Genomic DNA, 12,459 nt, shown 5'->3' on the forward strand with positions numbered 1-12,459 from the left:
GTGATGGCTTCACATCTCTCTGTTTCACTTTAGACCTGAGTTTTCCACCCACGCCCCTTTCTGCATTGTCTGCTGACAATGCACCTGAGGCACCTTGATGGTGTGGGTGGGGAGGTAGAATAGTTCATGCATGCAGAATATGATTAATAAATTCCAGCGTTTTCCATACAAGGAAGTACTCGGTGAGCTAAGCAAGATTTTGACCCATTTAAAACAGATCTGAACTTCATTTGAGGCTGAGATCTGGCCACTTATTAAACATGACTTGTTCCACTGATTTACAAATTCTTTTGTGCAGCCAAGCTTAACCACATGAGGTTCATAAGAGCTGCAAGGAGTCCTGTCCTGCCCAGCTTCCACTCCCCTCGGGGCTCCCCAGCCCGGGGTGCTGTTGCTTCTGGGTCTACTGGAACCACTGCTCAGTGGGACCTGATTCTATGAGAGTACGACAGCCTCAGTTTTTGTGGGTCCTTCTGTCCTACCTGAGGGCTCAACAGTAAAGAATCTGCCTGCAGTGCAGGAGACCTAGGTTCAGTTCCTGGGTTGGGAAGGTCCCCTGGAGGAGGGCACGGCAACACACTCCACTGTTCTTCCCTGGAGAATCCCATGGACAGAGGAGGCTGGAGGGCTGCAGTCCATCGGGTCACAAAGAGTCTGACATGGCTGAGGGACTAACACTTTCTAACCTGCGTGATGATTTTGGCACAAGATTTCAGATGGCCCGGCCCACTTGCCCCCAGCGTTACCCCTGGCTGTTCATGCTTGCCTTCGGTGGCCTGGAAACAGAACTAATTGCCACTCCCCTGTGACTAAAGGTGCCGGTGGATCAGTTCGAATCCACAGCCTCAGGCTCTTCCTCAAGTGATTCTAAGTGGGCCCATCCTCAGTTCAGATGTCTCTTCCATCTTGATTTTCCCAGGTGACGTGGGACACATTTCCCAGGATGGGTGGAAATGTACTAGAAGCACTTTCCTGGATGTTGTGCAGGTCAAGGGTGAGTAAATAATCACAAAGGAGGCCCTCTCCTCCCCTCCACTTCCCAAAGGGAGAGCTGCTAACTCAGCAATTCAGACCCGCCCAATCTCACAATTTTTGCGCAGTCTCCCAATTTCACTGCAAGCCACTGATGCAAAGTTACTTGCCCAACAGCTGTCTTCCCAGCTCTTGAAAAGCGTGATGACCCCATCACGCTGGTGACTCTGCTGAGGCCGAGTTTCCCAAGATGCTCACTGCCCAGGGTAGATCTAAGACGGACTCAGACCACCACTAGCCTTCCCTGTTTGCCTGTGGGTGCTCAGACTCACCAGAAAGAAAAACTCAACTCCAGGACTCTGTGGCCACCAAAATGCTCCTCTGGGTGTTGGAGTCCACATCCTAACCTGAGTGATCATGAGACTCTCCAGGGAAGTTTTAAAAGGCCTGGATTGTGGGGTCCACCCAGGAGTTCCTAAACCAAAACATCCACAAGTGGAGCCCAGGATTTGCTTTGGCTTCAGACCTCCCCAGGGAGCATTTTTGATACCTGATGCCAGGCTCAGAAACTCTGCCATGTTCCACGTGAGCGCTGCCGGCAAAACCAGCTCCGGGGCCAGAAACACCTGACCAGTAAGGAATGGGTCCCACGGCCACCAGAGCTGAAAGGGGTTCTTCACCTCCAGACTTTTCGACCCCTGGAGGATGCACCTGTCGTTCCCACAATGCAAGGCGGCTGACAAGTGCTAAGTCGTGTCCAGCTCTTTGCAACCCCAGGGACTGTAGCCCACCAGGCTCCTCTGTCCATGGGATTCTCCAGGCAAGAATACTGGAGCAGGTGGTCATTTCCTTCTCCAGGGGATCTTCTCAATCCAGGGATTGAACTCGGGTCTCTTGAGTCTGCTGCACTGGCAGGCAAATTCTTTACCAGTAGCTCCACCTGGGAAGCCCAGCTCTTCCTAAAAGTGGGTGGTCACAGAACACCCTTTCTCCACGAGCACTGAGACTCTGGCTGCACTGGGCACCCCTGGAGAAGTGCCGCTGGGACCGAGTGCCGAGCATCACTTCATCCCTCATCTTCACGGTAGCGTGTACTCCACGGAGCCAGGGCTCCGCTCCCTGGAGTGTAACTCGGCTGAAATCCGACACCCCAAGGACAATCCCTCAACCTCCACCAAGACACCTGCCCTGGGCTGTGTCTGTTTATTCTTCGTAAAACAAGTGCCGGCCTGAACCCCAGAGTCGGCCATACGAGAAGCCGTCTGTAACCTGTGACCAAGGAGCCTGGGGCTCTGGGGTTTAGTCATCGAGGAGGGTGATGACGAGGCTGGTCTTCTCATGATTTGTTTCACCCAGCGGGCACTCGAACCAGGAAGGTAAATGGGCAGGGTCCCCACAGCAAGCTGAGCGCGGCAAGTCGTCCAGAAATGACAAATTGATTAAGTCAGCCTCCAGGCAGGCAACCAGTGACCCCACCTAATTACTCAGTGGCTGCTCAGGGCCTGACCGTTGGGATTCCACACCCGTGAGTCACTTGCTCCCCTTCTCTGCTTGGCTGTGTCTCCTCCTCCAGCCTGCTTGTTAGTGCCTCTGCATAGCTGGTGCCTCTGCCAGCACCGAGGCCTTTGGGCACCATCAAGCAAGAGGTTCAGCCCTGAGCGCTAGCAAGGAGGTGTTCTAGGTCCCAGGATTCTGCATGGGCAGCATTGGAAATGAGGTGGAGCTTTGGGTTTCCTTGGTGGCTCAGAAGGTAAAGTGTCTGCCTGCAATGCGGGAGACCCGGGTTCAATCCCCGGGTTGGGAAGATCCCCTGGAGAAGGAAATGGCAACCCACTCCAGTACTCTTGCCTGGGAAATCCCATGGACAGAGGAGCCTCATAGGCTACAGTCCACGGGGTTGCAAAGAGTCAGACACGACTGAGCCACTTCACTTTCTTTCTTTCTTTACCCATGTTAGTGTTGAGTACAGAATTTACTAAAAAGAAAACAGAGAAGAAAAATGTCAAGCATGAGGGGGTGGGAGCACGGAGTGGGCATCAGGAATGCCCCTGCACTCCCCTACCAAGGGCAGGAGACTTCGTCAGGTTCAAAGGCAGGATTCACTGATTCAGAGTCTGGCCAGGAACAAGGACCCCACGCCTGTCCTTGAGTAGACAGCAGGCTACTCAAGTTCAGTTCAGTCGCTCAGTCGTGTCCGACTCTGCAACCCCATGGACTGCAGCATATCAGGCTCCCTTGTCGTCCACCATCTCCCGGAGTTTGCTCAAACTGATGTTTTACTGACTCAGTGATGTTATCTGACCATCTCATCCTCTGTTGTCCCCTTCTCCTTCAATCCTTCCCAGCATCAGGGTCTTCTCCATGAGTCAGCTCTTTGCATCAGGTGGCCAAAGTATTGAAGCTTCAGCTTCAGCATCAGTCCTTCCAATGAATATTCAGGACTGATCTCCTTTAGGATGGACTGGTTTGATCTCCTGGCTGTCCAAGAGACCCTCAAGAGTCTTCTCCAGCATCACAGTTCAAAGGCAGCGATTCTTCCAGAGCACGTAGTACGGGGAACTTGGTAAACAGTGCTGACCCTGCTAAAGAGTCATTCAAGGCTGACGAGGCCACCTGGAGATCAGTACTGGGGTGGAGGTGGTACCTGAGCAGAGACCAAGGCCACCCAGCGGGAGCGGCTCTGTGGTCAGGCACAGCCAGTGGGAATTAAGATTATAGAGACAATGTGGGCCCCGCTGGAGACAGTGACTGAAGCAGAGACTGGGAGGATGGACAGCCTGGCTCCCGCCCTCTCACTGGCCCAGCCTCTGGCCCAGGGTGGCCAGGAGCCAGTGCCCAGGGGTCCCCAAAACCGCGGTTTGCAGGAGTCAAACCTTTAGTGCCAAACATTTGGGAGAATGACTCTGACATTCCCATGAAGAGTGAGCTGGATGGACAGAGGTAAGGTAAGGGACCAACCAACCAAAGAAACCTAGAAAGGTCTTAAGCTGAAGGCCCTGGTGGGAGAATGGCGGGGTGGCTGCAGACTGTGAGGACAGACCAGCCCAGGAGACAGTTCACTTGAGCTTGAACTTGCCGTGTGACACAGCAGGCGGACAGCACTCTTTCACCCGCTCCTACCCCATCCCAGTCAGGAGGAGAAATCGGAACAGGGAGTTTTAATGTAAAGCTATAAAGTACAATAAGGAACACCTGGCACACCTTCCCAAAGCCTTACCACAGGGCAGCAGAGAAAGTAAAAACACATGCAAACACACACACGCACGTGTGTATCGGTATGTGTGCACGCGCGCCCACTCAACCCTGTGCGACTCTGCACACTCGTTTACCTTCACCACATCTTTTGCTTTCCAGCTTTTAAAACTGGAAAGAAATCAAAAGGCCTGCAGGGGGAGAAATCACAAAGAAACAAACCTATCTACACCACAAGTTCCAGAAAGCCTTAGAAGCTTGAGCTCCCACGTACCAGTGAGTGGGGGATGAGGCCCAGTGGTGAGGTGTTCGACCTGCAGTTCACACCAGTTTGCGAGAACCAGCGGCAACACGTTCAGGACTTTTGTGAGTCAGCTTTTGAAAGCGGCCATCATCGACACTTAAATCACAGAAACTTAGAATTTAAAGCATTTTCTGTAAAACCATGTAGAAGGTCCTCAGAACGCATCACTTCCTAATTCTTCCATCACGCTTCGCTACGTCCTTTCTCGAGGGGACCCGGGCTCTTGAATCTACGTGGTGGGCGTGGCACAAGCGTCTCCGACAGACTCCGCCTCCAGGGACGGCACATGGCGGCTGGAGACGGGCCTCCAGGGGAACATTGGCCACCCGGGAATCGGCAGACACTAGACACCAGGCCTGATTTCTCCTCTAGAAAGGAGTTGTTTAACATTTCCTAAGGCGCCGCTGGATGAGGCTGAAAACACACCATCTTAGACCCTCCTGTCCCGCCCCTGCTTCGTACTCTGTCTCCATCCAGACAGAAGAGTAAGGGTGTCCTGTGGGGGAACTGAATCGGGGTCTGGGCTTTGGGACCTCAGGCACAGCAGATCGTCTTGAAAATAGAGCCAGTAAACAAACGTATCCCCCTGGATGGTAAGACTTGGTGGGTACAGGACAAAGGGGTAAAGAAAGGGGCGGCTGATAAAAAGTGCCCCCCGAGGTGAGTCTCACCCGCCAGCCCTCTTCCCATTCCCCTTCCCTGGGTCCTTCTCCAGGGGGCCACGAATCAGGCTTACACACCCAAGACTGGAGGAGGGTCTGGAATAACAGACCCGTGAGAGATAAAGCCCCCCAGGCCCTCACACTCAGAGCACCAAGGTGAAGCGTCTCGGTCCATCCGTGAGTTCTTCCACAAGCTTTGCTGGACGCCAGGGCCCCCCCAGCGCACGGAGTCTCATTGTAGACTGTGGCTCGGTCACCAAAGAGCAGGAGCTATTCGAGAAAAAAACCCTCACGTGAAAGTCAGAGACCAAAACCAACAAGCAGGCAAACGGGGAGAAGGGCTTGACTGGAGCTCAGTCCACACTGGGTCCCGTGTGTGCGGAGCTGGGCTGGGAATCAGGACCCGGGCTGACCATGTCCACCCCATCAACGGGCAGGAGCATCCCCGAGGTGCTGATCGGTGTCCCCGCAAGACATGCCCATCTGGAGCCTGTGAGTGGGGCCTTCCTGGGGAAGGGTCTCGGCCTGGGTGCAGCATCTGCATTGGAGTCCATCCTGACTGAAGCCCCATACCCCTACAGTGGCCACATGCCCTCCAGGGCACCCCCAGGACTCTCATGGATCAGGAACCCCAGATCCCAAAGAAAGCAGGTTGGGGCTCCAGGTCCAGTCTTTGTAGCCAAACGCACAGACCAGGTGCAGAAGGTGGGCAGCTGGGAGCACCCCTCCTGGGGCACTGCACGCTCCTGGCTCCTCTCGGCGGTGCCTGAGTTGTGCTGTGTTCATGGCAGATGATCCAAGACTCCTTCATTTACAGACCCCGTGGGGAGTGGGGAGAGATGCTGTGGAAACCCTGGGAACTGGCCGACTAGAAGAGACCCTGAGAGCTCAGCTTTAAAACATGCTCTCTGCTCCCGCCGCCCGGAACGGCCAGAGACCTTCCAACCGTGGTCAGCCTACTGACTGCAGTCAGACGTTGAGCAGGGCAGGAGTCCAGGCTCTCCGAGGACCGCCCATCCCACTGAAACACGGGTCCAGTGGTCCATCCCACAGCTGTTGAGAGGCGAGCACATGTTCCCCAGAGCCTCCATCCTTTGCCCAAGTCCTTGTCCTGAAACCCCATCTTCTGTCCTCAGGATGGGCGTGGCCCTGATGACCTTGGCTTCTGACCTAGAAACAGGCTCCTATCACACAGTGCTTAATAGCGTCAGCGCTGATTGACTTCTGGACACCTTAGACACCTTCACTTTTCCTGGAAGTGTTTCCTTTTAGCAGTGACAGCATTCCCAAAGCTGTCCTGGGGACTGCCAGCCCATACCCTGTTCCAAGGGCCTGCCTGCTGGAGTCCCAGCCACCCTCAGATGGAGATGGGGCAGGGCGGCTCTTCGCAGACATTCCCCCATTCCTCCTGGGGCGAATCGCTGCGTCCTCTCAGCTCTGAGCCTCCCCAGAGTCTTCTTACCATGCTGCCAGTAACAACGTCTCTGCGTCTTGTCATCCATCTCCCCTTCCAGGCTGGGATCATAGAAAACTAGAAAAACAGGGGCTTCCCTGGCAGTCAAGTGGTTAAGAGACCATGCTTCCGACTGAGGAGGCACAGGTTCGATCCCTGGTAAGAGAACTGAAATCCCACATGCTGCATGGCATGGCCAAAAAACTAAAAAATAAAATTTAAGCATTAAAAAGGAAAAACCAAAGCCCTAGCTGTCTCTAACATTTTAAAGTTGAGCCCAGTGCCTGGCACACCACAGGCGTTCAATAACGATGGCCTGATCCGTGATTGAATAAATTAACAGGAGCCAGGGCGGAATAAACCACAGGGAAAGATATTCACAGGCTACACAGCTGGGCAACGGGCGATTTTTCATTGACACTCCAGCTCCACACGAAATTCAAATTCTCATTAGAGCACAGCCTAAAACACAATCCCCACTTTAACCACGATCCTGAGAAAGGCAGCGATGGGGGGACCTTAATGCGTTCTTCCTATTGACGACAGCCCCGCGAAAAGGAATGAAAGGCTCAGCTTCAAACACTTTGCTGTGAAAGCCTAAAAGGAAGCAAATTCAGCGTGGTAGCGTGAGGCCCAGGCCCTTTCAGACACACCACGGCCACCGACTCGCTGGGTCTTCGACGCGCCCCGTGACACGCCGCCGTGCCAACCCGCATTCTGAGTCACCCAAGCAGATTTAATGCCCTCGCCACAATGCCTCTCTCGGCCTTTTCTTCTGAACATGGTTAAAGGGAAGATTCCGATCTACCTAGGAAAGGATTTTAATCAGTTTAGTTCCGGAAATAACTATGGAAATTCAGATTTTTCCATTCTACTGCTTCTGAACATTATATTCTAACAAATGGCTGATGAAGCCCCCCTTTTTTTTCACCCCCTCTTTTATTCCACCCCCTACCCCAACCGGTCGGGAGAAATGACATGATAGTCAGCCCTTCTGAATCCCGCATGGAAAAGGCTGAGTGAATAAGCATATGAAAAGCCAGCAGAAATGAAGCTTCGGAAATTAAGAAAAACACCAACGTTGCCTATTGCTTGTCACACACCCTACAGATAGCCAGCAATGCGCCCCCCCGGCCCCCGCCGTGAAGAGCCTTCCTCCCACGGCCAGTCATCTCAGTCCTTGGGAAGCGCAAGCCTGGGAAACCCAGACGAGGCCGATGGACAGTGGCTGACAGCAGGGATGGCGACCGTGAACGCGTGCAGACTTCACACAGGCCTGCAAAGCACAGGGCGCCCTCGAGATGCGACATCGAAGACACTCCGAGCCGCAGAGCGTGGAAGCACTGGGACAGGGAAGGAATCTTGCCCCAAGCTTGGGAAGTCTTGGTGTGGCTTCAGAGGTGCTTCAGAGGGGTAAACCACTGACTCACCCCTTTATCCCGTCACTCAGCCGTGTTTATTGGCACACGCACACCTCTGACCTCTGCAAGAACCCTTTAATGAAGGTGGAGAAGCCGTTTTAAGGGCAAGAAAACTGAGGTTCGTGGAAGGACTGTTACCCGCATCACCCAGTTACTGAGACGCAGAATCGAATCTGTTGCCCTGCCTTCACGCAGCCCTGTCACCAACTGCACTCTTTCTGGAGCCTTCTAAACTAAATATTGTAATTCTCTTGATTTTGTTTTTATTTCTGCTTTTTTTTAAATTGCTTTATTCATCCTACTCTCTTCACAAATTCCTTTAGTTCTGATGTCTTCCTTGCTTTGTAAATCGAATGTTCATTTTTCTTCCTTCCTGCTTTAAAGGTGTTTACAGTTACTGCAAAAAATAAAAAAGATAAAACCTCCTAGGGGCACCTCAAATGTTGACTAGTTTATTTGCCTGTGCCTTTTTCACAAGTGTCTTTAATGTAAACTAGTAATGAACCAAATTTGTGAAATTAAAATGAGAATTTCGGTCTGAATCCTGTGACATTAAACTCTCTTCAGGTGCCATGAGCCTCTCAGTCCGCGTCCTGCACAAGCCCTGAAGGTGCGCCTTGCCCTCACCTGTCAGCTAGTGTCCTTCTGCAGCGTTGAGGGGCAAGGAAAGGGGAGCTGGGGGCTCCGGGGACCCCCTAGGATGTACCCCCAGCCCCAGGACCGTCGAGGACCTGCTCTGAACAGATGGAAGGTCAGCAATGAATAGCAGCCAGAATTCTCGTGTCTCACGGTTGGCTTATCTGAGACCAGGTCCCTCCGTCTCAGCCCTGCTGACACCTGGGGCCAGCAGTAGTTTCCTGGGTGCCCTCTGCTCACTGTAGGATGCCCTGCCCCTTCCCTCGCCTCCACCCACCAGGTGCCCATAGTGTCCTCACCTGCAGGAGAGACAACCAAAAATGTCCCCAGACCCTGCCCGTTGTTCCCAGGGGACAAAAGCACCCAGTTGAGGCAGGCGTGCCCCACTCCTTCAGTCTCCGCCCGCGGGCAGGTATTCACTCTCCATATTTCTCTGGAATGCATTGTTTCTTGCACAGAAAATGCAGACTGCGCCCAGAGGCTGTGGAAGAGGGGCTCCGGACCTGAGCACGGGCTCTGTGTGCCCCAGGCAGCTGATAGCACTCTGCAGGGTCTGTGGAATTTGACCATCTCAGGAACCCTGTGAAGCAGGAACTATTATCATCCGACTTTATAAATGAGGAAACTGAGAATCTCCAAGATTCCCCAGGACACGAGCACTGAGGGCTCTTTGGACTTCATGCTCAGCTGCCCCAACTCTGGCCGAGGTCCCCGTCTTCTCAAAGGCAGACCTCCACGCTGTGGTCCAGCCTTTGGCTAGGCCATCCTAGACATGAACGTGGAAGCCATGTCCATGATGCCTGTGTTAGTTCCCAGATAGTAACGAAGCCACATGTATGTGTGTGAGTGAGTGTAAGAGCTGATACCAGGGAAGAAAACCCTTAGCATTTTATGGAAGAGTCAAGCCGTCATTAATCACCCAGAAAGCAAAAAACTTGCTGCAAATACAGACTGCCTACAATAAATAATTTAATTTCCTATCAGACCTTCCCCAAACTAGCATCATTCCATATTAAATGGCCGTGTTATCAGTATTTTAGAGTCCTGGCAGGCACTGCCTGGATACACTGTCAAAGGTATACAGGAGCTTTCCTTGGAGGGTCCAAGACCACAGACAAAGGGAAGTGAAGTGTTTTTGAATACTGGGTGGATCGTTTCAAACATTTAGCTACCATTGCTCAGGAGAGATGAGATCTCGGTGACTCATACCCATACAGAGGTACCCTCCTGGAGCTTCATAATGAAGCCTGGTCCTTCCGGGAGGGAACTTTGGGGACCTTCCTGAGCTAATCCACTATCGTCACTCAGCCCATTCAGGCCAGATTCACGTGAGACTCCAGATTCTGCGATGCCAGGCTTAACTTAGACAGAAAGTCTCCTGGACCCATGATTGATGGTCAGTGTCCTCACAGGAGAAGCCCAACAAAGGCAGAATTCCCACATTCCTAAAAAATGGGGTCACACTGCTGAGCTGCTCTCTCCTGGGGAGACCCCGAGAAAAGGCCGGCTGTCTGTGATTTGGAATTTCTTGCTACTCAATCAGAGCACTGAACCCCGATGTCCACGGGGCCTCGTCCCAGTTTGTGGCAAGGCTGCTGGGAGGACTAAAGTCCATTGTCCTGTGGATTGCTTTGTGCCCAAAGGATTTCACATCTGGTGTTTTCAGTGGCATTATTTTCCTTCTTCATTTTCCGGAACCCAGTAAATAGCTTACACATTGAGCCAAATGAAAAGCCTTTATTGCTGACAACAGACTGCCTCCTGGGTGGCTTGCATGGTCCTCCTGCCCGCTGCCCTTTGGAATAGAGCGTCAGGTGGAAGGGAGGGGGGCAGAAAAGCTTCCCCATCTCCAGCGCCAGGCAGAGCTGTCAAGGATCTGATGGCTGATTTCCTCCCTAGCCCAGACCCTGCCCTACGTGGGAGCTCCTGATATCCACGTGGGGTCCAAATGCCATCACTCATTAGATCACCAACAGTTTTAGTACCATCTCAGAAGACTGGCATTTTCAAAGATGTTTCTTTTTTTTTCTTTTATTAAAAGTTTTTATTTTGTATTGGGATATAGTCAATTAGGGTTTCCCTGGTGGCTCAGATGGTAAAGAATCCATACCTGCAATACAGGAGACCTGGGTTCAGTCCCAGGGTTGGGAAGATCCCCTGGAGGAGGGCACAGCAACCCACTCCAGTATTCTTGCCTAGAGAATCTCCATGGACAGAGGAGACTTGAGGGCTACAGTCCATGCGGTCGTAGAGTCAGACACAACTGCGTGACTAAGCACAGCACAGCACATAGCCAATTAACAAGCAGTGTGGAGTTTCAGGTGAACAGTGAAGAGACTCAGCCGTACATACACGTGTATCCACTCTGCCCCAAACCCCTCTCCCATCCCAGCTGCCACATGACACTGAGCAGAGTTCCCCGTGCTATATAGTAGGTCCTTGCTGGTTATCCGTTTTAAATACAGCAGTGTGTATGTGTCAAAGATCCTTGCATTGCAAGAGAAGCCAAAAGGATGACAGAAGGGCAGAATTCAAACTCTGATCTCTGCATTTGAGAAGATCTGCGGGCTTCTGCCCAGCCTTTCTCCCCTCAGTGGCCACCACAAATCCCAAACCGTGCACGTGACCTCTGCCCACTCCACGTTTTAAATATTAATTGATGACATCCCCACCGATGTACCGTGCCTTTGACCTGGGCCTCCATCATCCCACCTGCAGCCACACTGTCCCGTGCCATTGCTCCCAGGAGGGATGTTACACCAGAGATCAAAGGAAAGGATTCCAATCTGGATAAGTGGGTCTTCAGGGGGGATCCCAGGTGGCTCAGAGATAAAGAATCTGCCTGCAATGCAGGAGAAGCAAGAGATATGGGTTTGATCTCTGGGTCGGGAAGGTCCCCTAGAGGAGGAAATGGCAGCCCATTCCAGTATTCTTGCCTGGAGAATCCCATGGACAGAGGAGACTGGCGGGCTAGTTCATGGGGTCGCAAAGAGTCAGGCATGACTGAGCAACTGATCAGGCACGCACACAAGGGGCTGGGCAGAGAAGAGGATTTCTGGAAGGAACAGAGAGGGCTTAGTCACTGGCACATCCCGCAGATGGAGCCTGCACCCCGAGACCCACAGGGGTCTGCAACACCGTGTGCTGAGCTCGGTGACAGCTCAGGGAGACAGGGAGACAGGAAATCCACACGCTGTGTCCAGACTCAGTTCCTCCTCTCTCCCTCCACACCTCGGTGCAGGAGGAAGTGGCTGGTGATTTTCACTGGCTTCAAGAGGTGGGAATGCAGAAAAGAGCAGGCTGCAGCCTACCCAGTACCCAAGTACACTGTGGTCCAGCATGCTGTGGAATGGCAGAGAGAGACCCTTGAACAGGGCTGCCAGAGGAGCCCTGACTGAGAACCAGAGGACATCTCAGCAGACGCCAGTGGGGATGGGGGCGGGACGCCTCTGAATGGCAGAGATGGGGCTGCAACACTGAATCATTTTTATTGGCCTATGACAGAGCTGTTTTTCCACTAGTCATGTATGGATGTGACGGGTGGACCACAAAGAAGGCTGAATGCTGAAGCTGTTGATGCTTTTGAAGCTTGGGGCTAATGCTTTTGAACCATGGTATTGAAGACTCTTAGAGTCCCTTGGACTACAAGGAAATCAAACCAGTCAATCCTAAAGGAAATCAGTCCTGACTATTCATTGGAAGGACTGACGCAGAAGCTGAAGCTCCAGTCTTTGGCCATCTGATGCAAAGAGCCGATTCATTGCAAAAGACTCCGACGCTGGGAAAGACTGAGGGCAGGAGGAGAAGGCGATGACAGAG

General features: G+C 52.6%; 1 long non-coding RNA gene across 1 annotated transcript; it reads left to right on the forward strand.

Moving 5' to 3' along the window:
- Positions 1 to 214: 214 nt before the first annotated feature.
- Positions 215 to 8,546, forward strand: LOC147374886 (uncharacterized). The gene is made up of 3 exons (XR_015161490.1): positions 215 to 496; positions 920 to 994; positions 5,948 to 8,546. It is a non-coding gene; the product is annotated as an uncharacterized LOC147374886 (long non-coding RNA).
- Positions 8,547 to 12,459: the final 3,913 nt, after the last annotated feature.

The sequence above is a fragment of the Bos grunniens genome, chromosome 3 (genome assembly GCF_055505025.1).
Source record: "Bos grunniens cultivar Pamir isolate PY7600 chromosome 3, Bosgru_T2T1.0, whole genome shotgun sequence".
In the NCBI taxonomy this organism is placed as follows: domain Eukaryota; kingdom Metazoa; phylum Chordata; class Mammalia; order Artiodactyla; family Bovidae; genus Bos; species Bos grunniens.